Consider the following 26,865-nt stretch of genomic DNA (forward strand, 5'->3'; position numbering starts at 1 on the left):
AGAGAAATGCTTAAAAAAAAGAATATTCCCAACTGTTTCTGTTAGATCTCCAATGACTAAACAGAGACTTTTTCTATTTAAGATCAAGCACTTCCATATTTTCACATTCACAGTTTTAATTACCAATGCTGAAATTCCCTCCAGATTCTCCTGCAGCTGATGAACAAAACAGTGTCAATTTTTTTCAAATACAAAAGTATCTCTCCTCACTCCCAAAATGTCCCCTTATCATTTGTCAGTTTCCACCCCACCACACACTTCATTGTGCAGTCCCTGCCTTTAAAAGTCCTTCGCAGGACACATTCATTTCACCTCACATTTGTGGTAACACCTGTGTAAGCTACACATCTGATTCTAAAATGCACAGTTCCATTCACAGACTATTTATTTTATTAAATAATAGTTACTGTTTCAAGATTTACCAATCTTCTCAGCAACTATTCAATCAATTTTAAGTGATTAATTTGCAACCTTCCCATTAATTACTTGAGGACTGATGAAAAGGAACTGCTATGCAACCAGCAAAATCAAGCCATATATAAAGTTAAACTTGGGAGAAAACATGATTTCCACACACATATTATATAAACTTAGGATTAATTACTCCAATTTTCACCACAGTTACTGGTTTTCTCAAGCCTGACTGCCTTCTAGTAAACTGTGTCATCGATAACAGCCCTATGGATATGTTTGGAAATGAAATATATTACTCTGTTATTAAAATTCATCTTCTGGAAAGATGAACATTCAAGATACTGATTATCTAAATTTATATTTTAAAGTCATCTAAGTATCACATGCCATAGCAAGCTATTTTCTAACAGTCTTTTTGTACTGGATTTTTAGTCAAGCTATATGTTTGGTGCTTTTCCCTAGGCAACTTTCTCAATTTATTAGCTCCCAAGAGCAAACTGGTACATTAACCTTGGATTTTTTACTCTAATATAGAATATGGTGGAAGAGGCACTGTTGTAATATGACACTATAATAAAGTGCATCCCACTACTTTAAGCAGATGTTTACTTAAAAGATAGGGAAGGGAAAAATTACTTATTTTAGCAGAGTGTGTCAGATTGGTGGTCATTCCTGAGATCAGAACCAACTGCTATAATTAGCATTTCCTTCTACTTCTCCTCTTCCCCAAAACATGGCTACATGTTTGAGCTGGGCAAGCATGGTTGCAAGAGGCTGTATTTGACAAAGGTATGAATTCTCAGACAAATCTTGATGGTGAGGGCATAAATTTTAACTAAATATTAGTATATTCCTTCTCAAGAACTATCAAGTTGCCACTCACTTCTTCCTTCCTTACAATGTATGTGGTAGCGAATCACCCTTAGATGCTGGTAATACGTTTCAGAGAAGTAATGGGAATATATGACAAAAGAAGAACACCATCAGCTGTCAGAATCAACTGCTTATACCAGGGTGGTGGTGGATCCTCTATCAAACTGACTTTTGTGGTCACATCTGTTTTTAAAATTTCTCACTAATTTGTCTGCTCCTATTTTACATATATACAAGGAATGACACACAATGTACAAATCTGCTATTATACAGCCTATGCAATAAATTAATGTGTGAATAATCAAATATTAAATATTTGATTAATCAAATATTAAATAATAAATATTCACATACTAGCATATCCAGGAGATAATCAGTTATCTGTGTAACAGTTTCTATGCTCATTTGCAGTTCATATGTAGACAGACTAGAGCTAGTTGAGGAGGTAAACTCGTATTCACGCTGCTGTGGACATGGCTGTCCCTGTTCACATACACCAGTGACACAGGCAGTGGACATGGATGAAACTAAAGAAGAATGAAAGTTTTTGCCCCTAGAAATGATAAAACACTGCAAGGCAACTAAAGAACCAGTAACCATCACTGATAAGATACTAACCTAAATTCTGCACACTTTTCAGCAATGCTATGAATGTGTGCTCCAGCTTAAAATACAACTTTTCGAATTCATTTAAATACTTCTAAATGGATGCTTACATTCCCCATAAATAACAGCACATATTCTGTTTTGTTTCTAAATACCAGGTGCTGTCAAATCCAAGAGCAGAAGAGCACAATCAAAGTTACAATCCTCTTTACCACATTAATCCTTCTGCAACCTCTCAGCTGTCTCAGCACAGCCACTGTAGGCAAGTGACAAGCAACATCTGACTTATCCTGTCAAACAGTTAACGTATTAATGGCATTAATCTCGGAGGAAAGTTTAACACTCTCACTGAATTATTTCACTTTCTATAGAATCAATTTCAGATCAATATCTGTTATTTTTTCTATTTAGTGGCAAGAGTCTAAAAGCCCAGCGCTACATTCTAATGTGCATTGCAAACTCTGCATCAGTGGCATTGCAAATGATCCTTAACTATTCCAGGAGATTCTCCATGTCCTATGGAAACATGGATATAGTCCAACTTTCTCAGCCAAATCTGAATTGTTTGTAGATGTGAAGTCCTTATGTTGTTAGAGACCTAACAGTCCCTGAATCTCCAGAGCTTCTCTCCTATGCCCTGGTACTCCATTTTTAATCCTCCTTCCTGCATCCTGCACAATACAACCCCCTACCTTTCCCCAAATCTCTGCTGCAGCTGCCAAAGTCCTCCAGGTCTGCCTTTAAATCTGTAATTCCACTGGATCCTCTCTGATGGGTCACCAGGGAGTACTAGCAGCTGTTTTGCAGGAAACGCCACATCTCCTTCTAATCATAAGCAAAAAAAGCAAAGCAAGAGAGGGGCAACATGAGCTCCAGAGCCACAAGCACAGTGTGTGGGAAAATGAGGCAAAACCACATTCTGAGTAGAAAGTCTCTTTTCAGATTTTTGCCTCGACTCTTTCACACAAGATCAAACACTCACTTAGCTCACAGCAAACCTTACAATGACACTACAGCAAGTATGTTGCCAGTAAAATATGTCAAACATAGTAGTTTCCTACCAAAAAAGATCTTTATGTGATCCTGAAACTGCAGATATCTCTAATTTGGACTAGAAACAAAACCCCATTTCTTAGTATATCCCACCCACATCCACATTCTCACCCAACATGTGCTACTCAAAATTGATCAAGTGAACGGTTTTTGCCCAGTTAGTGTCTTCTCCATCAATATGACAGACAATCGTGGAGGAAAAAAGTAATGATATAGTTTGAGCATAGAGAAAGAGATGCTTTTCGTCTTTCAGTGTTTTTTTTTTTTTTCAGATAGTTGAAACAAAACAAGAAAAAAAACCCTTAATGTTGTCTGAAGACAGATACTAAAACTTTGTCAGCACGAGTCATTTTGAAACATTACTCTTGTTTAGCATGATCTGACTTCCTGTGTACAAGAGGCCTAAAGCAAAAGCCAATTTTAGGTTGACCCATGAATAACTCAGAGACCCTGTGTTATGGATTATAGTTTGGTATTATACTTGGTAAAAAGAAACAAAATATAATTGCTAAAACTCAGAAAGGTAAGAAAGTTATTTGCTGCTAGTAAACATTTATAGAATAATAAAACTCCTTTTTAAGCTTGCATTCATCACAACACTTGAGTTCACAGCCCTTTTACTTAAAATAGCATAAAGTAACTGATCCAACTGCCCTTAACACAATATGAATACTGTTACTCCCCATTTACAATATTTAAGCAGATGGTAATGAAATTTAGTATCTCATAGTCTTGTTGATGAATATGTTACTCATGGTAACTCATACACCATCTATGCATAAATTACAGTTTTTCTATTTACATTATATCCTGAGGTGCTTTGTTGCACAGCCCTTCACTGTGTAAAGTTGAGCAATGTATACTTACAATTTCAATAAACAGTAAATGAAACCTACCACCTTGTACTGATCCCAGTTCAAAGTTTGCAAATGTACTTGGCATTAATCCTAATAAAACCAAAAACAGAAAAAAACCCCACACATGCCCGAAAAGCAACAGCCAGCAACCAGAAAATGAACAACCTAGACTCTTGCAGAAATGTGTCATTTTGCAGGAACTGGCAGCTGGTTCATAACAAGAATTCATAAACACCTTGTAAGCACTTTCATTTTGCAGCCATGGTCTGAAAAAACACTAGCAAAACCCGGTACGTGAGGTTAAACAAAAATAAAATTGGATTTGAAGTTAGCAAACTACAGCATAATGTTGCTAGATTGAAGGATAACATTACCAGCTTTTTTGACAAAACACTATTCCAAGTCCAGCTGAAAAAGTTTGGAAATAATATCCGCAAACTGTTCCACCCTTCTTGCACTGCGCACTGGAAAGGAAACAGCACAGTCGGTTTCATTTTGATACTTCTTGTAAACTGACAAAGGAAATAAACTGCCAGCTCCAACCCCCCGACTGATCCGCTGCACAAAACACTGCTCAACAATCACAAGCTTCATTCCAGGTCAAATGACATAATTGGGAAATTATCAAGTGCTAAAATAACCACCGTTCTGCTGGTGTTTATTTACAATAAACACAAGCTTCGCTTTCTGACAGAAACCCACTAAAACAATTCTCCATTTCACAAAGTCTACAAGTGAGTAGGATCAGCAAAATTATGCAAAACATCCTGCTAGAAGAAGAAATGTAAACTGAGCCACTTACAGAGAGGAGCAGGCTGCCAACTTAATCTGATTCTACGACGACTGTAAACATGTACTTTTGGAACGTGAAGCGATTCACATTGCCACAGATGCCGTCAGAGAAACACAGCAACGTGATTAGGTATTCTGCACACGGGGAAAAATCCGGCAGATGACCTGCCGCAGCAAATACCAGATCAGTGCTCGCACACACCAACTGTTTTGACTACAGGCACTTGTTAAGCACCAAGTTTCGGTCCTACCAGTTGGACACCAGAACTGAACCTGTGCCAAGAACAACACGAGCTGAAAACGGCTGCAGGGGATTTTTTTTCTCTCTCCTTTTTTTTTTATAATTGTTGATACAACTCAAGTAACTGCAGAAATGAACCAAAGTGCAAAATTAAAAGCAGCAAAACCCGTAAGTGTATATTTAGAGGAAGACACTGAATTTTTACTTCCTTGATCCAGGAAAGAAGAATGTTTCTTTATAACACAGTAGGATGAACCTGATGTTTTCCTGGAAGTTTTTGTATTTCGGGGGATAACCTGGCATTTGTCAGGGTAATTATAAAAGACATGAGAAATAATCCCTAGAATATCACTATTTTACACTAATGTGGCCAAGTATCTTAAAAATGGCAAAATTCCATAAAGAGCCACACACAAGCATTTCCCAGAACACTTTCATTCCTCTTGAGTAAAAAGCATGAAAAGAAAGAAGGGTCAAATGGAACTCCACCATGTCAAAAAATGCTTCAAATAGTGCCATTAATTATCCTAAATGTAAACTGAAACTTCTGGGTACTTGCCTGCTTCTTTCACAAGGATTTTGAGATATAAGTATGAAGCTCCAAGGTATCACTGAAATATCAGAGAGACAGGAAAACAATAGAAGTGTGAATACCCTGCCCTGGTGACAATGTCAGTCTTCACGTAATTGAGCAGGAAGACCTGGGTTTAACTGTAGTGCCAAGGCCTGTTTCTGCAGCTATAAAAGGGGATATTAATGATTTAGGGTATTATACTTGATAAAAAAAGGAACTGAAGACTTAAGTAGGAATTCATCACTCCTGTAATGACACAATTCCACACGTGTAACCAGCACTTGCCACCTGACATACTGCTACTGCAGAAAAAATTACAGTTTTCTAAGTCGTACATATTTTTCAGCTCAGCAAGGCCAAAAATCCCCAGGCAAAAAAGAAATAACAGAGCAAGTGAATCCTGGCTACACACTTTTTTGAGTGACAGCCTACCAAAGAAAAGCAAGGAAAGCTTATGCACAGAAATTTCATGTTCTGCTGGAGGCAATGCTCAGGTAAGCCCAACACGAAACGAGAGTTTGAGCTAAATAGCACCTCAAACCTTATGTCCAGTGCTTACACAAGGACAGCCCTCACCATCCTTTTGCACCAGCATCTTACTACCCCTGACCAGCATTCCCATCATTTTTGTACTCAGAGGATGGAAATGTATTATCAGCCCTAAACTTAGGTCAGACACATCAGGTGAAATTCTAAAATATTTCTAGCAATCAAGCCACGGTACTCTCAAAGGTAAATACTGCCAACAAATCAGAATTTTGTGGGTGATTTCATATGTGAAGAGAAATCTTTTATTTGGTTAAATGTACATATTTACAAACAACTCACCTATTCATTTATTCAAACACGACTTAAATAATAACACTCGAGATGGTTGCAAAAAAGAGGAAAACTTAATATTGTCATCCTCTCGTGCTTTGTACCATGTAACAGACAAGCTTCCTCAAGCAGATTTTTCACATTCAAGGTCATCTAATGACACATATTTTTATTTATTTACTTATACTTATCAGGTAGAATATTTCACTGTATCTCTATTTCCATCTTTAATTATATTTACATAACAATAACAAAAAAAAGAGGTAATTTATGTACATTATTGTTTTAAGAACTAATTGTTTCCCCTCATCTATCATAAACCAGAAAAGTGATACTTCTTTAATGCTTTACTTAACCCAAAAATATATAATGGCATTTCTTTTTACAGATAAGAAAAGATAAGCCATCAAAGTGTGAGATGGGACTACTGAGCTGGTTCAGAAAAAAACAATGCTGTACTATGACTTCAAGAAAACAGGCTATCCTTTTTAGGTGACATGTTCTTAATCCGGCTTTGTGCAAAACAGGACATCAGATTTTATTCAATATCAAGATCACATATCACTATTTCATTTTATCATTCCTTACAAATAACTTAAAGAGAAACAGTATAGCCCAGAATAATAGATTTGCAGGACTTGCATATAATCTGTTGTTTAAACCTTCTGGCTTTTTCTGTTACTTGGGATCCAAAACCAGCACCTGGTGAATCAATGTATTTCTTAACAAGCTGCTTTCTAAGCACAGAAATAATGGAATTTTTTTTTCTAAAAATATGCAGGTTTGAATGCTAAATTGCTCCATTTCTGTTATCCCGAGCTTCTTTGTCTCCCAGCACCCTCATTGTTTCATCCTGTATCCACAGTTCTTTGTCCCTCTCCCCAAAGAGACAGGATAAGCTCTGTTTGTTCTGCAGGTAGACATGTGCCAGCTGTCAGTATTAGCTGCAAATGTACTACTGCCACATGGAATACTCTTCTCTGGGCCACATTATTAAAGTGTCTCCTCACAGTTGCTGATTTTCACAAGACTGCTGAAACTTCAGATTTTTGAACCAAATTACCAAAGAGCTAAAAATTCTCAGACAAAATAGATAATAATCACATAAGGTTTATTGCTATTATTATTTTTATTACTAGTAGCATTATTACAATAATTATAATATTTTAGGAAATCCAAGCTAAAATCTACGTATGATTTTTTTTTTACTTGCTTTTCTCTGTTTGCAACTCCTCATGGGTGTTCCCAGGCATCAAATTTATTCCCTTGGAACATTCTGACAACTTTTCAAAATCCAGGTAACCATACAGATCTGCCCAACTAAGGACACTATTTTGTTTTGGAAATTGAATAAGCTTACATTTAAGTTTCAATTGGCTTTACAAAAGCAGCATAACTGTCAGTTCAGAGTATTTCCTCATTCCAGACATTCTAGATAAATCAGTTCACTCATCTTTCAGGCATGTTATTTGCCAAAGGTAAGAAAATCTATTATTTAGAATGCTGGATGAATAACAACAAGTGATAACCCCTTAAAATGCAGCCGCTAAAGTGAATGTGCAAAATAAATCCTGAAGAGGTCACTTGTTCGTGTTTCCCTCATTACATATAATAGCTCCTACAAACAAGAAACTAAACTCTAAACCTTCTACAGAAAAAAACTCAAGAGACAACACTGAAAACCATACCCAAATACAAAAGTGGGTTTGTAGGGCATTTTTAATCTGTTCCTCTCCCTTTAAAAAACTCTTTAGTTCTATATTTGCATACAGCTTTTCAGTTCTAAAGTTGGTTTTCATTTTAACTTGCATCACTTATAACTTCTAACTGTGCAAACTAAAGACACTCAGGCATAACTGCACATGAATGAAATAAATGCAAATCAACCTCTGAGAGTACAAGGGACAACTGCTTCATATTCTGTCTCTGCATGCACCTCTTGACCATTCATCACTGCAATGAACTTCCCATACTACAAATTATTTCTTTTGGGTAAACTATTTCTCCATTCATAATTTAACAAATTTCCCATCATTGCTTGGAATGAGAGTTTTTTATGTCTACAATATTAAATGTCTGCTATACCAATATAAATATAAATATAAATATAAATATAAATATAAATATAAATATAAATAATTTTTTCTCAGATAGGCACTTGTGCAGTTTTTTCAAGTTCAGGCTTCCCAAGTTTGTTGAAGCATGGTCAGTGTTTCAGATGCTGTGTGAAGAAAGGTATTTTCCAAGGCCACACAGCCATTAGAATGCAGATCTTACATTAAAGCATTCCAAGTTCATTTACCCACTGATGCTGTCTCTGTTATAGATTAATGTGGCAGGAATGGCACAGGTGAAAGACACAGGTGATTTCCAGTCCAACTACCTACCAAAGTGCATGAACTGCTGTGACAGCACAGCTGTGCAATTCTGTTTTCCCTTCTCCCACTTCCAGTGCCTTGAACAACCTGTCATCCAGTGGGGGTGGTTCCAACTTTCCATGCATCTTCTCAGAAGCATACACATACCATATTTTAGAAAAACTTTTGGTTAAAAAAAAAAAAAAGTGTAGGTGCTGACCAGCTGAAGATACAGGATATTTTTCTTATGAGGCATTCTAATTACTCTCTATAATTACTTCTACAAGCTCATTGGGGAAAAAAATCTCATTAAAATAAGGCATAGCTCAGGACAATTCTTGTGAGTTTTAACATGGACAGTAAGCAAACAAACCAAGATGATTAGAAGTCCAACTTAAAGCAAGCCCATACAAATGAACCAGTTTTACCTGAAGACATTTAACTATTATAAATGCAACAGGATGTCTCTGAGAAGCAGCATGCAATTAAGTATCTTTCCAAGGTATCAAATGTTTCATGTCTGTCAGTAATTTTTAGTTTAAACCACAAGAGTCAATTGGAGCATAGGTAAAACATTAGGATGATTATTTCCTACCCGGATTTAGCTGGCTTTTCATAGTGCTAGAACCTGGTTTCATCCATGCTTGGTGTAACATTTAACTTCAGGTGGGAAGAATGAATAGGACATATGTTTGTCAACCCTTGGTCAGCCAAAAATGACTACAAAGAGTAAGCTTGGAAGCTAACAGGAAGAAGAGAACAATTTTAAGACAAGGATTTCAAAGTGGGTTATTTATAGAGTCAACACTCAATTATCCATGGTCAGATTATCTGTACCAGAGATGCAGAAACAAATCAGCTCCAGCTGGGCTCATTAGCAGAGGTGCAGCTCGGTGCAAATGTTCCTACACTTCCAGGGACATTGTGGGTTCAAAAATTACGCAGCATCTTTTTTTTCAGCATAAGGCTGAAGCCCTTTTTTCAATCTAAATGAGTCACTTTGGTTGTTTCTGTATAGCATTTCCAAAGGCAAGAGCACTGGGGAAAATGGCAAAGACTTCAGACGAAGCCACCACTTGGCAGTGTTACCCCCATGCTCTGGGTCCCAAGAAATTTTATTAACTCAGGCACAGCGTCAAGCCTGAGCTGGCTGTGTGCATTCCTGCATTCTGTGTCAGGGCTGCAGCCTCCGCCAGGGAGCTGGGTGCAGACAAGCACCAGATACTTGTGACAAGGCAGGAGCCAGGCACCAGCCAGCATGGCAAACAGCAGGCACCTCAAATACAGCTGGGGGGGCCTCCATGCAGAGGGACTGAGCCGTGAGATCACTTGAGATTACAGTTTAAAGTTAAGTCATTTAAACCAGGTATTCTAAATAAGAGAAAAATTAAAACAAGTACTTTTCTAACTTCCAGAAAAACACGGCCACAGCAATATTAACCCAGCTTGAAGCTGTTTTCCTGGCCACAATGCCAAAAGTGTAATTGACAGTGAAATACAAAGGTAGATAAAAAAAAAGGAAGGAAATGGAAAAAATCCAACATTACATTTCTTACCTACCAATTGCTTCCTCTGAATCAGACTATCTGTGTTCTTGCTCAAGGACTGAAACCTTTCTCCATCTGTCAGGAGACAGCAAACTCCAGAAGAGACTCCAGAAGACTATGATCTTCTGGAAGTTGTCCCTTCTCATCAAATTCATGTTCTATAGTTGAAAGAAATCCTACTGTTTAGAGATAACAAGAGATACTTCTAAATTGGAGGAATTTGAGATTTAATTTATTTTTTTCCAGCAATGGGAGTCACTTGACCAAAGAGGCAGGGAAAGGACAACAAGCAGGATACTGGCATGATGAATCTCAGCTATAATCAACTGAGTCCAGCTTGATTACAGAGGAGGAACTAAACTCTGTATTTGGCAAATGGATCACAGAACAAGTCTTTTCTAAAGCTTTTTGCTGAGTCTGCCAATTGTTAGCTAGACCGTACAGCAGATTTAACCAGCAATGGCTAACAAGTGAACCAAAACTAACCATGCCTGAGCTATCATCCCTGGGATTTGTCTACTGTATCTAAATACTGAGAGAAAAAGGTTTATTTACACTGAACAGCTCAAGTAGTTTCAAATGATAGCTAGAAACAGAGGGTCACGGAGTGCAGTATGAGATAGAGGAAGAGGCCAGAAGATCATTGTAACAGTTGAGGAAATCTGCAGGTCCTAAATCGATTACCTTATTACTCCCCTCCTTTCCTGCTCCCTAGTCCTAAAGTGCCTTGACTTTCCAAGTCGCTTAAGGTCTGAAAAAAAAGTAATTCAAGGAAAAAAACGCTTCAAAAGCAAATTCACTATGATAGATATTACTTAGTAGAGAACTCTGGAAGTTTTAGGTGCTCTTATTTCTCCTTACATTTCAGATTCCTAAATGCCTGCTGCCTAAAAGGTGATAGTAGTGGCAGTTACAAAAGGTCTGCTGTCAGTCTTTGCTGTTTTACCTAAGGACATGAAGTCCAGTCTCAGTATTAGGGACTAACATATTTTGGAAGGTGTAACATTCAGCAAACAAAACCAGAGAACAGGTCTGCTGTACAATATTTGCAAGTTTCATGTATGTTATTTATCTTAGAATACACACTGAGGACAGCAGCACAAGCACTAGAAGGGGAAAGACTCAATTACTGTAAACAACTGGGAACAAAAGACTGTTAAACATTCAACAATCACATCAACAGGTTTAAAAGTCTTTACCACTTGTTTACTGTAACAAGATTAGGTCAACACTCCCCTCTGTCTCTTAGCCCCATCAAAACAGGGAAGATCATAAAAATAAAACCACTGCACTAACTCACTCACTGACTGAAAAAACTCCATGCCCTGCTCAAAGTATTGGAAAGATACCTAAGTATCAGGAGCTACTGCCGCAGTAAATTTCAGCCTGTAACTTCCAGCTAATTGGCTGCACATCTGTCAAGCACATACATGCGAACCACACTTACATAAACTTTCTGCTCCCTTACTGCTCCTCCCACGCCAAGATATCAATTCTAGCCAAGAACTTGATTAGCAACAGACTATGAAACACTTTCAGAGAACATCAGAGGTGGCACTTAAAAAAGGACAGTGAACTTTTATGGCCTGAAGGCCCCAGAACAAAGTGTGGCAGCTGGCACAGGGCATTGCATGTTATAGCTGCAGTCGTACCATGAATCAAAAAGAGATGCAATTCCTTTTTCTGCTCTTCTTCCCTTTAAAAACATTCCTGGCACACCTTTGGCTTCAACCTGGTATTAACCCATGGCTGAATTACAGCGTATGGATGGAGACCGGGTACATTGTATAACATAACCTTGAGTCTTTCAGCAATTGCTTCCTAGAATAGGCTGCTCTCACCTTGCAAGTACAGTGGGTATTGTTGTCTCCAGATGTAGCCTCATAGGTTCAGTATACTGAAATAGGCCTGCTGAGCCCTCTTTCACAAGGAATCTTGATTCATCCTGTATCAGGGACCTCTCTCGTTAGCAATTTTATTCCAATTTATGAGTTACAATTATTTATTACATGCTCCCCCCACCCCTTCCTGGCTAACAGTAAAATTATTAAACACCAGAGTTACATGGACTACTTTTGTATTATTTTGTATGGCTTCTGTCTACCTCTTTGTAATTACCTGTCAAAATCTGTACACAGTGAATTTTAAACAAATCATTCTATGCCGGTTTTGTATTTTAATTAAATATAAAGCAACACTGGTTAGATACCTCGGGACATTTCTCGCTTTACAGAAATCAGAGCTCTTTAACAGCCAAGTATTTCACAGACTTAGACACCTCTATCAGATAACACTGGTTTCAAGTAAACAAGTAGGGTTTTTTTTTTTCCCTCTGAAAACTCTAAGGAAGTTTTCTAGTGTCACTTAGATTTATAACCATTTAGAAAAATGTAACAGAGATACAGAACTTTACATTTTTCTCCTTTTAAGTTAATTAGAACAAATAGAGGGAGGCTGTAATCCATGCACACAGCAAGTAATCCAGCTGTAATTCATACTACAGCACAGCAGAGGTAAAGCGGTAATGCCGACATTAAACCTGATACTATTTAGCCCTTATAGCTTGCAGGTAATCCCTCTCTTTCCAAGAACTCCACACTGAGAGAAATCAGATATATTTAAAGAATAATTCAGTATCATGAAAGTAGTCACTTTCTTTTAAATTAAGCCTAGACATCTAGAGCCATATTGAGGCTTCCAAAAGCAAACACTCAGCAACTGCCTTGTTCATGATTTTAAAAGCTCTATGGAATACATATAAAAGAGGGCATAAAAAAGTTGACAGCTGCCAATTCAAGAGTCAGCAGTTTCCCACTATAGTAGCACGTTTTGTTTAAACTACTTTGGTACCACTGTCATGTTACTACTCAAATTTTTAAAAAAACCCTGTGAATTACATATTTCTAAAACACTACCTATTACCGATGTAATCAGACACAGTTTGCATTATTTTTTAAAGCACATTGTCACATGTGAAATATACCAAAAAAAGGCAAAACAAAACCCAGAACATAAAAACACATTACATACTTAAGGGAGAAATCAAGGTGACTTCTTGAAAATATGGGTCTTGCTAAGTTTCTAGTTACCTGCATCCATTTTTCTTTAACCTGTCTGAGACTGCTGCAAACAGAGCTTAGTGTCTGCTCTCAAGCTAAAAATCTTTGCAATAATTGGTGTAGATTTGTGCAGATAAAAATAAAAATCACAGACTGTATTAGATGCCAAGACTGTAAGCAACACGAACTATCATATCTGCACAACAGCATGCTGATATAGTTGGGAAAAAAAAGTAAAAATAATCACAGTACAGATAACCAAGGGTCAAAGTTCTGGTTATGCATGAAGTTTCAGTATTGGCACTTCCTGTTCTGAGTCTAAAATACTCATAATTAAATCTATTTTGTCCTTCTTTGCTAAAGTAATGAGCTGCTACTCTCTCCCCACCTTCATAGATCTGTACCTGATTTGCTCACTTACATTACTGTGAACCATTAGGCCAGTTTTAAAAGGTCTTCGGTCCACAAGAGGCATTGCCACAATCAGTCACGCAGGCCAGGGCTGTGCTCAGGCTTCCTGCACAAGGCGCAGCCCAGGAGCACCCTCCCGGAGCGGGGCGGGAGTTGGACGGCATCCTTGCACCCTGGAACGCCTTAGCTACTTCGGACACCGTAGGTGTTGCCGACAGCCCTTAAACACGTGTCACCTCCCTCCGCACCGCGCAGGTATGTGAGGCTGGGGATGTTTTTCTCCAGCAACAGCTGTGTCCTACAACCTCCTGCGGCTCCTGCACCAGGTTTCTCACGCCGCTCGATCACAGTAGCAACAAAGCAAGGCAGGATCTGTAGCCATCCTGACTCACATTCAGCCCCCCGCTGCAAAACCCACCAGCAGCACCTTCCCCTGGCGCGCTGACAGCTTCGCCTGCGGGGCTCCGGGCCGTCCTTCGGCGGGGGCCGCCGGGCCGCAGGCGCCGTCAGCGGCCGGGAGGCTGCCGGGAGCGGCGGGCCGGGAGGAGGAGAGCGGCGGGCCGGGAGGAAGCGAGCAGAAGGCTGGGAGGGGGAGAGCAGCGGGCCCGGAGCTCCCCCTCCCGGACCCGCCACCGCCGCCAGCTCCCGACATCCGTCTTTCTGCTCCGTACCGTCCCTATTCACGCGCCGAGCAGGAAAAGCCCCAACAGTGAAAAGCTCAGGATCAGCAGAGTTAAATGCAAAACTCGTTTCACTTAACTCACGGTTTTTCTCCTGAAAACTTGTCAAACTTCTAATTTACTTTTGGAAGGCTTAGGGAGAGCCAGTCCTTCGACCAATACTGCCACAGCTTCAGCCGCTGCCGGCAAGGATACACACGCTGTCCACGTGAGCTCCAAACTCAGGTTCCGAACTCCACACAGTAATGTATGGTAACTGGTAACAAAAAATTAAGCTTCTGAGGATCTGATTATCTTTGATTTTTACACAGTGGAGTACAAGCGGACCCAGGATTAAGATCCTGTTACAGTCAGCTGCTGGATAAACACAAGGTCTTTATCACCTATTTTTCTTCTTACAAGTACTTCATACTCACAAGTATGCAGATATCACAGCTATGGTGTCACCACCCAAAATAAGAGGTTCAATCAACAAGCTGAGCTTTGCTGTGGCACAGCTCTACGTGTTAAAGCATCTCCGTGCTAAACCCTCAGCCAGCTGACTGCTGCTGGAAATGGTGGGTTCCACGTTACCAAAAATACTTCCATTGGCATAACTCTCAAGATTTGCAATGACAGTATGTTTAATGTTTACCTGATACCATTACAAGTAATTTTTTTCAATTATATTTAAAAGGGCAGCCACTCAGCTCTTCTCACATACATGCAACTCCTCTTGCAGCCAAGTAGTTGTTGGATTGTCCACTGAACCCAGCCAAACCCAGCAATTTGCAGCAGACCAGTATGGGACCTCAGTTTAAATGCAAATTTATTCTCACAGCTGTGTCCAACACAAAACACACCAACAAATGCAAGCTCACACTGCAAGATATTTTACAATGTTTTAGGATTAAATTCCATATATTTGAACACATACATGGAGTGGTGTTCCTCAGGAAATTAAGCTGGAAGATGTCCTCTGGAGTGCTGCATTCCCTGGCTGCACACCCTCCTGACTATGCAGGGATCCCAGTGGGGCAGCAGTAGGGATGGCCCCAATTTATTAAAGTTTCTATCTTAATCACAGAATCTTCTGCCTGAGGCCTTGGAAGAAAACACGGAATGTGAAAACAGAACCAAATTCTCAAAGATTAGTTAGAGTAAGTAAGCTCTTCAGAGGGCAGTATGGGTCCTTCTGGCAGTGATTTCAATTGGACAGAAGAGAGAACTGGATTCAAAACATCCTGACCCACTGGACTCAAAAATGGAGCCCAGAAATTTAGTCAACAGATCTTTGAAGGTGCATAACCAGTTGGTTTGTGGCTTTGTTTGTTTGTTTGCTTTGTTTTAAATTTAACTTGAACATGGGAGGTAAAGTAAAAAATAAAACACTGTATGTTTGAGACGTAAGTCTACCTAAATAAAATAGCCCTGAATGCTTCTGGGATTCCTGTGTAGGAAATCATTCACTGCAGGTATAAATGCCTCACAGAAGAGGCAACCACTGAAGCCAAGGAATAATGAGACACAATAAAATACGGAAGTGTAAATAAGCAGAAGAGGAACAATAGTAGGTATAAAAATAATAGGCAAGTAATATCAACATGCAAATAAATAAGACAAATAGGTAAAAAGTTTAAAGCTGACTGGAAGAAAAACCCCAGCAAAAATGTACATATGTAAAAAGCTCCAGCTAAGCTGAGAAACAGAAGGCTGAAAGAAACTACTGGTTGTGTTGTATAACTCCATCACTTTATGGCAAGGACATTACACACTACTAATACCTATTTGTACATCTCAGATTCATGCCTGTGGAGCAGCTGTCAAAGCATGTTGTAACACATAATCCTGGGGATCCACAAGGCTGCAAGGCTGCTGCAAAGTGAATGCTGATTGCTGCCTCACGTCAGCATGTGATAAAGGTCATATCACAGGTCTTGAATGGCCATAAAGCATTGAGTGGTCATGAATATTTAGAATATACCACGGTTACGTTAAGGAAAGGTTAACTTCTACAAAGAAACAAAACAACACATCAGTATTTGAGGGGGGGTGGGGAATATGCATAGTAATCATGCAAACAATCTAGCAGAAGTAAATTGAAAGTGATGCTTTCACTATCTGAAAATAAAAATTCATCTGAAAACCAAGGATGATATTAGCTTTTGTTTAAGGCACAATCAGGACGTTGACAGTTTCTGTACCTTAATATTGGGCATCTCAAGTGATCCATCAATAAATCACCTAAACCAAATATTTCAGGAAGTGATAACCAGTACTTTAGTTTTCAATCTAAAAAGGGAAATTATCAACAATATCAAGACATTTATTTAAATAGGAAAGGCCTTCTACAGTTGAGCTGAAGACCACAGTTACTTTATAGACTAACTTCTGTAAACAGTTTTCTTTATACAGTGTGATACTAACAGTTTGTGCTAATTCACAGACAAGTTCTACATTCAATCATACTGAGAAAACTGCACAGTAAATAATTATTTTCTAACTCTAGAATCTTAATACAGAAATTTTTGCACAGAACCTACAATCTGCAAAAAGGCTAAGAACAAAACTAGTCAATAGTTAAAAGAACTATTCATTGCAGGTGATATGGGGGAAAGGATTTTTTTTGGTAAAGGATCACTTTCTTTGCTCATCTTGCAAACTTTAATTAAGTGGCTATGAAATAAGGAGTAGCTAAGAATGATTCTTTTGTAACCTGATGTTTTCAGGCTATCAATGTGTTTCTAGTTATAGTAATAATACATAAAAAAACATTAATGAGACTGCCTACTTAGCAAAGCCTAGATACAGACATTAACTTGCCTGATGTCAGCAAGAAGTTAGGATATCAGGGTGTTTTTAAGCCTATCTTGAAAAGAAAATATCTGATCTCTGTAAGTAAGTTTTGGACTGACAAAATTGGGTTTGTCTCTATTGAAGAAAAAAAAGTGATATGCAAGCAGCACTTTATGGAGACTCTTATGCTGTGCATCAGAATACTTCCATAGAATTTTCAACAGGAGGCCCCAAATTTAAATATTAAGTGCTTTCCTGATGGACACTGGCATTATCAGGCAGCTTGCACATTTAAGCTACCTGAGCCAGCAACATTTCTTAGTACCCGGCACGCAGAAACCACCTAGTCTGGAATGTGTTTTGGGACTAAAACTTTAAAATGCAGAAACGAGAGTCCAATCTGTTGGGAGTATACATGTTTCTTGCTAAAGCTGTGCGGGCCTAAAATAGTGCTAAAATTAATTTTGTTTCCTTGTACTGCTAGGTAGGTCAACATGCAGGGTTTTTTCCCCACCTAGAAACAAGGCTACAGCTTCAGCAATTCAGCACCAGCAAAACCAGAAGAGACTTCAGGCAAAAAACTTTAACCCAATAAAATACCAGCATGCATATTTGAGTGGCAGCTGTATGAAGTGTTTTGGCTTTTTCTGTATCTGTACATTAATCTCACTCTGAACCCCAAATCAGGTTTCTTTTGTTTCAGTACCATGGATATTTCAGCAGCAAAGGACAGAAGAGGGGTGTTAGAGAAATGCGAGTCAGAGTGCTTGGGACAGCCAAAATTGTACTGATTTTGCCTGTAGAGATTATTTCAGAAGAATCTCTGAAGCTCTAACTGATCATTTCTGCAGACATCTTACCTGCAGCAGAAAAGAAGAGAGGGGACGCAGATTTCTATGAATTCCGAATATCCTGACTCAACTCCTCCAACAGATCAAGCATCTGATCAAAACACACTCTACAAAGCTGTGTTTGTGGCCTATAAGACAATCCTTTTACTCTTGAAGCATTACAGACCTTCATAAACAAATCAAACTGTTGTACTGAGGAAGCTCTGACTAACAAGTGGTGCTTGACAGACACTCAGTTAGGCTTACATTACTGTACAGATGAGACTAATGCCTCAGCAATCCCAACTTTTCACAGCAGCTCCTCCAGAAACTCCATGGGATTCTGGATTCATATTTAATCTCTTGGAAAAATTAGGAATGCTGGTTTACTTGAGGAGTGCCTTAGTACTGCACAATCCACTCTTAAATCCATAAATTAGACTATTATTTTTGGGAAATCCTAGAAGAACGGAGGTATATCCATACCCTGAGATAGTCCCTTTTTTCCCTGCTTATCCTCTCCATGTATCAGAATTTGTCCATATTTGAGGCAATGAACAGCTCTTCCAGTCTGTTTCACTTGATTTCAGTCAGTCCTTGCATGAAGTTTGCTCCATCCTACTCATACAGAGATTTATGACAAACAGGGTTCTCTCCCTTTGCATTCTCTATCCAGGCCAAGAAGGTGTTGTCCATTTAGGTGTCAAAATGTAAGCGAATCACATTTTAAAACCAGCTTCTAGCAGCATAAGAAAAGACAACCTACCCTCTGCTTTCTTAGGAAAACATCATCTTTTCAGAAAGTGTTTATTTAAGGTCTAGCACAGGATTTCTTTTTTCTCGGTCAGGCTCCCTAGGGGTAAGACCAGTTTGTCTTATTAAAGTTGGACTATCATAACAACAAAATTAAGAAAAAAGTTCTGTTTCCATTTTGAGTTGGACACAGCTTTCCTGCTGCAAACCTTCTAACCTAAACTATCTAGGCAAGTTGAAGTACCAAGAAGTGATCCCACAGTCCTTCCAAAATAGCTAGAGTTAATATTGTACAACCATGTAAAACCCAGTCTTTGTTCTCAATTGCTTATAAATGATGATTTCAAACACTTGGGCACCTCACCAGTACCATGAGTTCAGCAGTACCACTGCAGGTGGCTCAGGTACTTCACTTAGGTACACATCGTCCTTAGGCACTTCCAAGATAACCAATGAAACTAACCCAGCAACATCCTCCAACACTTAAAACCTGCAATTCTTCAAGTGAGCTCATGGAGACAACAGATCTTTTAGTACTTCTGTCATACAACGTTTTCCACTGCTCTATGGCTCTAGAAGTTTTTGAGAATTTAAAAATAATATTTACTGATATAATTTAGTGTGATATTTAGTAAATTAATAATGCTAAATGATACACAAGGAGTTAATGAATTCACAAGTAAATGATGCAAAAATAGCATTTCTTACAGGAGCAATGCTGCTGTACATTGAAGTGGTTTCTGAAGTTTATTGCTTTTGTCTTCATATACATGCTGCTTCCTTAAGGTGTTACAGGGCCTCAGATGTATCTTTTAACTACTTACAGCAAACAAGAGCAAATCTATTGCTTGATGTGTGCAATGCTGCATACACCTTCACAAGCACCCCGACATCATATTTCTTAGCTGTGAAATTCCACAATGACAGGTACTAGTTGGTATATCTTACTGACTTAATTCAACTGATAATAAAGGGTTTATTTCAATTAGTCTCACATTAGAATCACTGATTTAGATTTAAATTAAATTCACATAATTTTCATGTCCTGTGGGTATGCATGTTTTGACAGTACTGCAAGAATGTGCTGCAAGTTGCACAGAAGTTGATTGAAACCGTCAAACCAGTATTTAATTGCTTGCTGACATGTACCTCAAAAATAGTCCAGAGTGGATTTATCTGAACATACAAAAGTACATGCAGAAAACACATTTTAGTCATCTCCATGCATTGAAGAAACACAGGTTTTATTGCTACATTTTTAATTCCTGAATCAAACACTGCAGCTTTTGCCCATCATTTACTCTATGACCACATGTATCACCTCAGACTTAGAGAATTCTTTTCTCTGTATAATGGATATTATAAAATAATACTTCTAAAATTAAAAAATATTTGTAAAAAGTTTTAAACATTAAAGATTTCCTTACTTATTTTGTTCTGATCCCCAGCCTTTGAAAAACTGTAACATCTGTGCAGACTCATTAAATACATTTGCTCAGATAACATACAAGAAAAGCAATCCGTAAGGAATCTGTAAAGTTCACAAAGTTTTTGCAGAAACTTGTATTCAATCTGTTCCTCCTCTCCTGAATTCAGCGCTGCAGAAGGCAATATTCCGGACATGCAGTCCAGCAGTCCTCACCACTTTTTCCCCACTTAAATCTCATTTTCTGTAATTTACAATTTTTACTTTAATCCTAATCAGTCAGAATGTGTGAAGTTTTAGAGTTGTCTTCTAGACTTTCTATGTCTTCTGGTAATTTTAACAGGCTTACTTCACACATTAAAACCTACTCTTCACCACATCCCTCTTTAGGGCTGTGAATTTCTGTTAGAGAAGAGCCCTTTTGGGCAAAAAAAAAGATCACGTTGCCACCAATTCTTAGATCATAGAATCACAGAATGGTTTGGGTTGGCATGGAGACGCCCTTAAAGTCATCCAGTTCCAGCCCCCTTGCCATGGGCAGTGACACCTTTCACTAGATAAGGTTGCTCAAAGCCCCATCCAACCTGGCCTTGAACATTTCCAGGAATGGGGCAGCCACAGCTTCTCTGGGCAACCTGTGCCAGTGTCTTACATTAAAGAATTTCTTCTAATAGCTTCTCTTAACCTGCCCTCTTTCAGTTTGAAGCCATTGCCCCCGGTTCTGTCACTACATGATCTTGTAAAAAGTCTCTCTAAAGCTTTCCTGTAGCCCCTCTGTACTGGAAGATGCTCCAAGGTGTTGCCAGAACCTTTTCTTCTCCAGGCTGAACAAACCCAGCTTTCTCAGTCTGTCTACACAGCAGAGGTGCCTCAGCCTTCTGATCATTCTTTGTGGCCCTCCTCTGGATTTGCCCCAACAGGTCTATGTCCACATTATATTGAGGGCCTCAGATCTAGACGCAGTACTCTCGGTGGGTTCTTCTGAGAGCAGAGTAGATGGGGAGAATCACCTTCCTCAACCTGCTGCCCACACTCCTATTGATGCAGCTGAGGATATGGTTGCCAATATATCAATATAGTGATGTCAACAGTCCGTAGGTACCAACTTTAAAAAAAACCCCAACTCAAATCTGAACAGGCACAGCCCAGAAAAAGACCACTTTAAGATAAATTCAAATGGTAAGTCTTTCATCTTCAAGGTCAGGTGTCCTTTTCAAAAGATGCTTTTAAGAGCGTAGTTTAGAGAAGACAGGCAGAGCTGAATTAATAATTAATTGTGGCTGCTGTTCCCTGTGCAAGTGCTACTCTGAACCATGTATTCTCCCTGCTTTTGCCTTGCACTGTCTCTGCTGCCCTGATGGGTGAGCTTAGCTTGCTAAACCAGCAGGAAACTAACCAAAGAAAGGGTGAAAAGTTGCTAAATCACAAACAGTGAATAGCTTTCCTCTATTATTTGATAATAAACTGAATAGCAGCAGGGAAGAGGATCCCTGGACTGAGTAGAAAGGGTGAGGTGTGAAGAGCATGCTCTGCCCTCTGCAGCAGCATGCCTTCAGATCCATTTGGGACACCCTGCCACAGTGATAGTCAACAGAGCTGTAGAAAGGGCACTGATATCACCAACAGAGTGAGATGTCACCAACATCCCAGAGAGATGATAATGTGTTAAAGCTACTGAAGGTTTTGCTGCTGTTGAAACAGGTTCTTGCTTATTTTACAAGGACCATGATTGCCACTTGGTTATCAGTCCTTGCTTTAAAACAGCACCGCTGTACCTCATGACCTGTGGCTGTTCTCATAGCTGACTCTCCAACCCATATTGTCCTCTTCCAATCTTTACCAATCAAGGCTCAAAAGTTTATTCTCACAAAACATCACTGACCACTGTGCTACTTCAAACAATGTTATTCTGGAAAACAATGGCAAGTGTGATAATCTGGCACCAATCACGTGATACTTGTACCACACTGACTGGTCTTAGTTAACCTATCTGCCTTCAGCTATGACAGCAGAGAGGATGTGACAAATATAGTAAGAATAAGTAACTAACTCTAGTATTTTGAGAAATGTGATTAGGAGTTTGTAAAGAACTGGATACAAAAACGAGAGAAAACTTCACTCGCTATCTTTGTGCATCACCAAGGAAAAGCACACTTCATTTTCAAGAACAAAACACAAAAACACTTAGAGTTGCTGAGCCTACTGGACACTGCAGACTTACTTCATCACTTACTTCAGCATATCTAAGAAAAGACTATTAGAGAAGTAATACAGAGTATGAGGAATTTGTCATAATGGTTCTCCATGACTTGGGACTTGACACTATTATAATATTAGTACCTTCCTTGAGAGACTAATACAGTTCATTAAAAAAAAATTTAATCCTGACAATGAAAATTCTCTATATCCTAAACTTAAAAATAAAAGCATTTTGCACATTTAATTTGCCCCAAAGTTTTCAAATAAAATATGAACTAGAAATACAACAGTTGCAGTATTTACTTAGTAAAACTTAGTTTTAAACTTCCATTTTTTTTCCAAACCTGTTTTAAACCAACTTAGTTACTCAAACCTCATTTTTTCATTAAAATAATTATAAAAATAAAGGAATTAAGAAAAATAATCTCACTACATTAAAATGAAGTTCTACATTAAAACAAAGTTTCACTATACCAAAATAGTCAACATGGAATAAATAAAACATAGGTTGCCCATCAGAAGAAAAAAAAGTGTGAAAGTCAGCGTGAAACTGTTAGTAATGTTCATTTGCAGCACAAGCAAAGTGATTACTGCATTTCGTACAACACTATATGAATATTCCACACATCAGGAAAAGAAAAATCACTAAAGCAAGAGACATGTGGAAGCCTTTCAATAATGTAAGAATAGATGGATTACAATCAATGTTAAAAAAGCAAACTGCTACAAGATGAGACCTTTTCTGTAAATGGCTAATCCACATTAATAAAACCACTATTAAACATCACTGCAGGTAACAATTTACTTTAGATTTATATCAACTAAGCCAAAATATATTTTAATGTAACAGCAATGGGTTACATTTTAAAACTGTTTAGTCATTTTATCCATCAGCACAACCCAATGTTTCTAGGAATGCAAGTCATTTTTATTAGGCAGCCAGCTGCAGACATTGCTGGAACTACATAAAGTTCCAGAAAAACTGGGAAAATTACCATTCATATGCTTTCAAAAGCTTCCCAAACACATGAATGGAAGCTGTGTTTGAATGGCAAAAGTCAAACAATTTGGAAACTAGATTAAAGGAAATAAGTAGTGATTTATTTGCAGTGTATCTTTTCATTCCATATAAAAATGCCTGTGCTTAGTGACAGAGATTTGGTCCATACAAGAAGGTACTACAGCAATGATGCATTATGAAATAATCTTTAAAAAAATGAACTAGGAGCAACTGCTTTAAAGAATTACTTTCCCGCACAGAGCACCAGGGAAGGCAGTGATGACTAATGGGGAGAGGCGCTGCTCGGCCAGCTCAGTCCCACAGTGTGGGGGAGGCACTGCATACCAGGGAACACTTGCAGGGAACGTGAAACAGATACTCTTGTATTGCAGGGAAAGAAATAGGGCAGTAAAACAAATAACGTTGCTCAGCTTTTCCTCCTGTAGTATTTTTTTAATATAATTAAAATAAACTGCTAAATGTCAGTGTAATCTTATGAAAATTCCCTTTACTTTCCTTTTGTAATCATATGTGGGAATCATAAGATTCCCACATAAGATCAGGGCCACAAAGAATGATCAGAAGGCTGAGGCACCTCTGCTGTGTAGACAGACTGAGAAAGCTGGGTTTGTTCAGCCTGGAGAAGAAAAGGTTCTGGCAACACCTTGGAGCATCTTCCAGTACAGAGGGGCTACAGGAAAGCTTTAGAGAGACTTTTTACAAGATCATGTAGTGACAGAACCGGGGGCAATGGCTTCAAACTGAAAGAGGGCAGGTTAAGAGAAGCTATTAGAAGAAATTCTTTAATGTAAGACACTGGCACAGGTTGCCCAGAGAAGCTGTGGCTGCCCCACTTAGCTTTTGTAAAGCTAATGACTTTCTTACACATAGATGTCTATGCTGTATTCATCTAAAGAATATTAAGCCCAGGTCTCCATGTCCATTCCACATGACAATATGTGCAAAGCCCACATGATAAAATCTTAAATTTTGTAATAATACTGATTCTCAAACTTTCATCATTCTTCCTTTTTACATGAAAATCAAACATTTTAAGCCATAGTACAGCTTCCTATAGTTACTGTGGCTGTCATTCTTCAATTTAAACAAGTTATTAATTATTACAGCTTTACCCAGCAAAACTTCTCATGCATATTTCTAGATGATCTAAAGAAACTTCTTGTTCTTAGTTTAAAAAGCAGAATTTAAATTCTTTTAAATATGTATACTTTTTTCTTTTAATAACAATAAAAACAGACAATGTTTCAAAATTCCCAGGAATATCTTCAGGTGATCTGAATGAGACAGTTAAGATACCCAACTGCAGTTTCTAATTGCATAAAAAGTAGAATTAGCTAATGTTACATTGACCACACTTTATCCTCTCAAATTTTAGAAAAGTTACATGGAGGTTCTTGGCAGAAACTTTGCAGACTTAGAATCCCCAAGCCATTTTTCCCACATAAGATCAGTATAAATCCTGCTAACCAAGGTGATCTCAAAGAAGTCAGCTACTACCTGCACAACGTAACATGCTTGTGCTATAACCATGGTTCTGCTTCCACTTAGAGGGTTCAATTATTTAAGAACAAACTGACATTCCTAAAACTAACTGTTAAATGGAATATTTAAAAAACCAATTGGGATGGATCTGTGTGGGTCAGCTGAAGCTGAGCTTTAAAGTGAAACATATCAGAAAATGGGAAAGGCAAAGCATAACAAGTAAAACCAGCTTAGGTCAACAATGATGCTGTTTCATCCAGTGCAAATGTCTTATGTGAATTGCACTAAAAAAAGAATCCTACTTGAAAGGGAAAGAAAGGAAAAAAAAAAAAGAAGGGTCAGGCAGGGTGAAATAGAGCCTTTAAAAGCCTGGAACAATTTGCAACACAAATACTGAGGAGCAAGCAGCTTCCTCTTTGAATGAAGCAAGGGTCTGACCCCTTCCTGTGTCATAACTCCCGGCACTTACTTAATGTTTTCTACTGGCAGTAAAACAAACATCAATTCTATCAGCTTCACAGACACATATGTATCAAAAAAGACACCATATTGTATGACATCCAGTTCTAGAAGAGATAAAGATGTATTTGAATGAGCATCTTCAGATGTTTGTTGCTTGAACTGCTCCATAACATTACTTGTGATGAAATAGCTCATAACTTAGACTTCATAAATAAACATTAACTTCAGTTTTTTACGCAGATCCTGTAATAACCTAAGAAAACAAAATGACTGCCATAAAATTTACAAGAAAAACACAAGATCATGGAGCAAATGGTACCTTAGCATCTCATACAACTCCAAAGTACGCCTTATAATGCTGAGTTAAGCTACACTTTATGCATTAATTTCCTTCATAGATGTAAAATATCCAAGTTAGATCTGCAGCTAGCTGACTCTTACACAGACACACACAAGTTTCAGATGATTATGTTAATTGAAGCTATGAAGGTTGTAATAGTTTTTCAAAAAATGAAAGTAGGAGTGGACCCCTCAAAATCCTGTCTGGATAGATCCGAGTGGAGCATAGTTTGCAATTTGGCAGAGCTAAAGAAGGAAAGGCTGCAAAGGGAAGGTACGATGTGCTGCCGCAACAGAGGAGGCAGTTCTGTTAGATCATACACACGTAAAAACACCACCTGCTTTACCTGTTTAGCAGTTGATATTATGCAACTCTGACTGCCAAGAGTCAACTAGCATTCATACATTCTCTTCCCATTAATCAGAATTTTCAGAGAGATAATTCTCTAAGTGTTAAAGAAAATAATAACACTGTATTTTCTTTTTTGTGTTATATGTATGTTTTAGGGAAGAAAAAAATGGTCAGTCTAACCCTACATTAAACATCAAAGTTTAAAGCAACAAAAGCAAGACATTAGGCAATTCTACTAAAATGACATTAAACTAAGTTTAAAAACTGAAAATATTTCTGTTTTATAAAATGCAACTATGGAGCAAAATGTCAATGAACAATAGTTAAAGTCTTCCATTAAACTAGCTGGATTTAAGTGCTCAGTGGAATGAATTTGTTTCTATAGCTCTCTTTTTAAAATGTGGTACTTGAAGCTCTATGTATCCTTTATTTGAACTTTGTTTCATCTCAGTGATACTATCTTGATAGAATTGTCACTTTTAAACCCGTGAGTTAAAATACAAAATTAAACATGAGTTATCTTCTTAGGGAGTGCTTCTGGTACAAATGCTGACAACAACTTTGTAATTCCTTCATATAACTGCATCACATGATAAGCACCTGGAAATAAAACTGTGCTAGCACAAGGGATACTGAGTAACTTGGATCCCTCTGCAGATGAAAGCAAAGCACAAGAGGCTGAAGTCAGCTTTGCCAGGTTTCACTGACACAGATCTGAACATGCAAAGAAGAAAGACAATTCACTCCTTCCTGCCTGCATTCCCAAAATCTGCCTTTGTACTTTGACTTTTCATCACACAGAGCGAGAACAGGCCACTCACAAGTTCAAGATGACTGGGGATCCTCAAATTAGGGCAGAAGCAACAATTCAGCTTTGTTCCCTTACGCCTCCCTCCAGCTATTCGCTCTGAGCGCTAACAGAATCACCATGGGAAGGCAGGAA

The 26,865-nt window shown here is 38.4% G+C and overlaps 1 protein-coding gene across 8 annotated transcripts in view; it reads right to left on the reverse strand.

The window, feature by feature from the left end:
• ATXN7L1 (ataxin 7 like 1) overlaps nt 1–26,865 on the reverse strand; it is a 113,193-nt gene that overhangs the window by 34,002 nt on the left and 52,326 nt on the right. Inside the window, exon 1 of one of the 8 annotated variants that reach the window (XM_019283566.2) lies at nt 13,614–13,934. The exons of 5 other annotated variants lie outside the window; for them this stretch is intronic. The gene's annotated coding sequence lies outside the window, so the exon portion shown is untranslated. Of the gene's footprint in view, nt 1–4,177; nt 4,268–4,605; nt 4,735–13,613; nt 13,935–26,865 lie in introns of those variants that run through there. 2 more of the 8 variants (XM_019283567.2, XM_010395635.1) reach the window with 2 other exon arrangements.

The sequence above is a fragment of the Corvus cornix genome, chromosome 1A, assembly GCF_000738735.6.
Source record: "Corvus cornix cornix isolate S_Up_H32 chromosome 1A, ASM73873v5, whole genome shotgun sequence".
Lineage (NCBI taxonomy): Eukaryota > Metazoa > Chordata > Aves > Passeriformes > Corvidae > Corvus > Corvus cornix.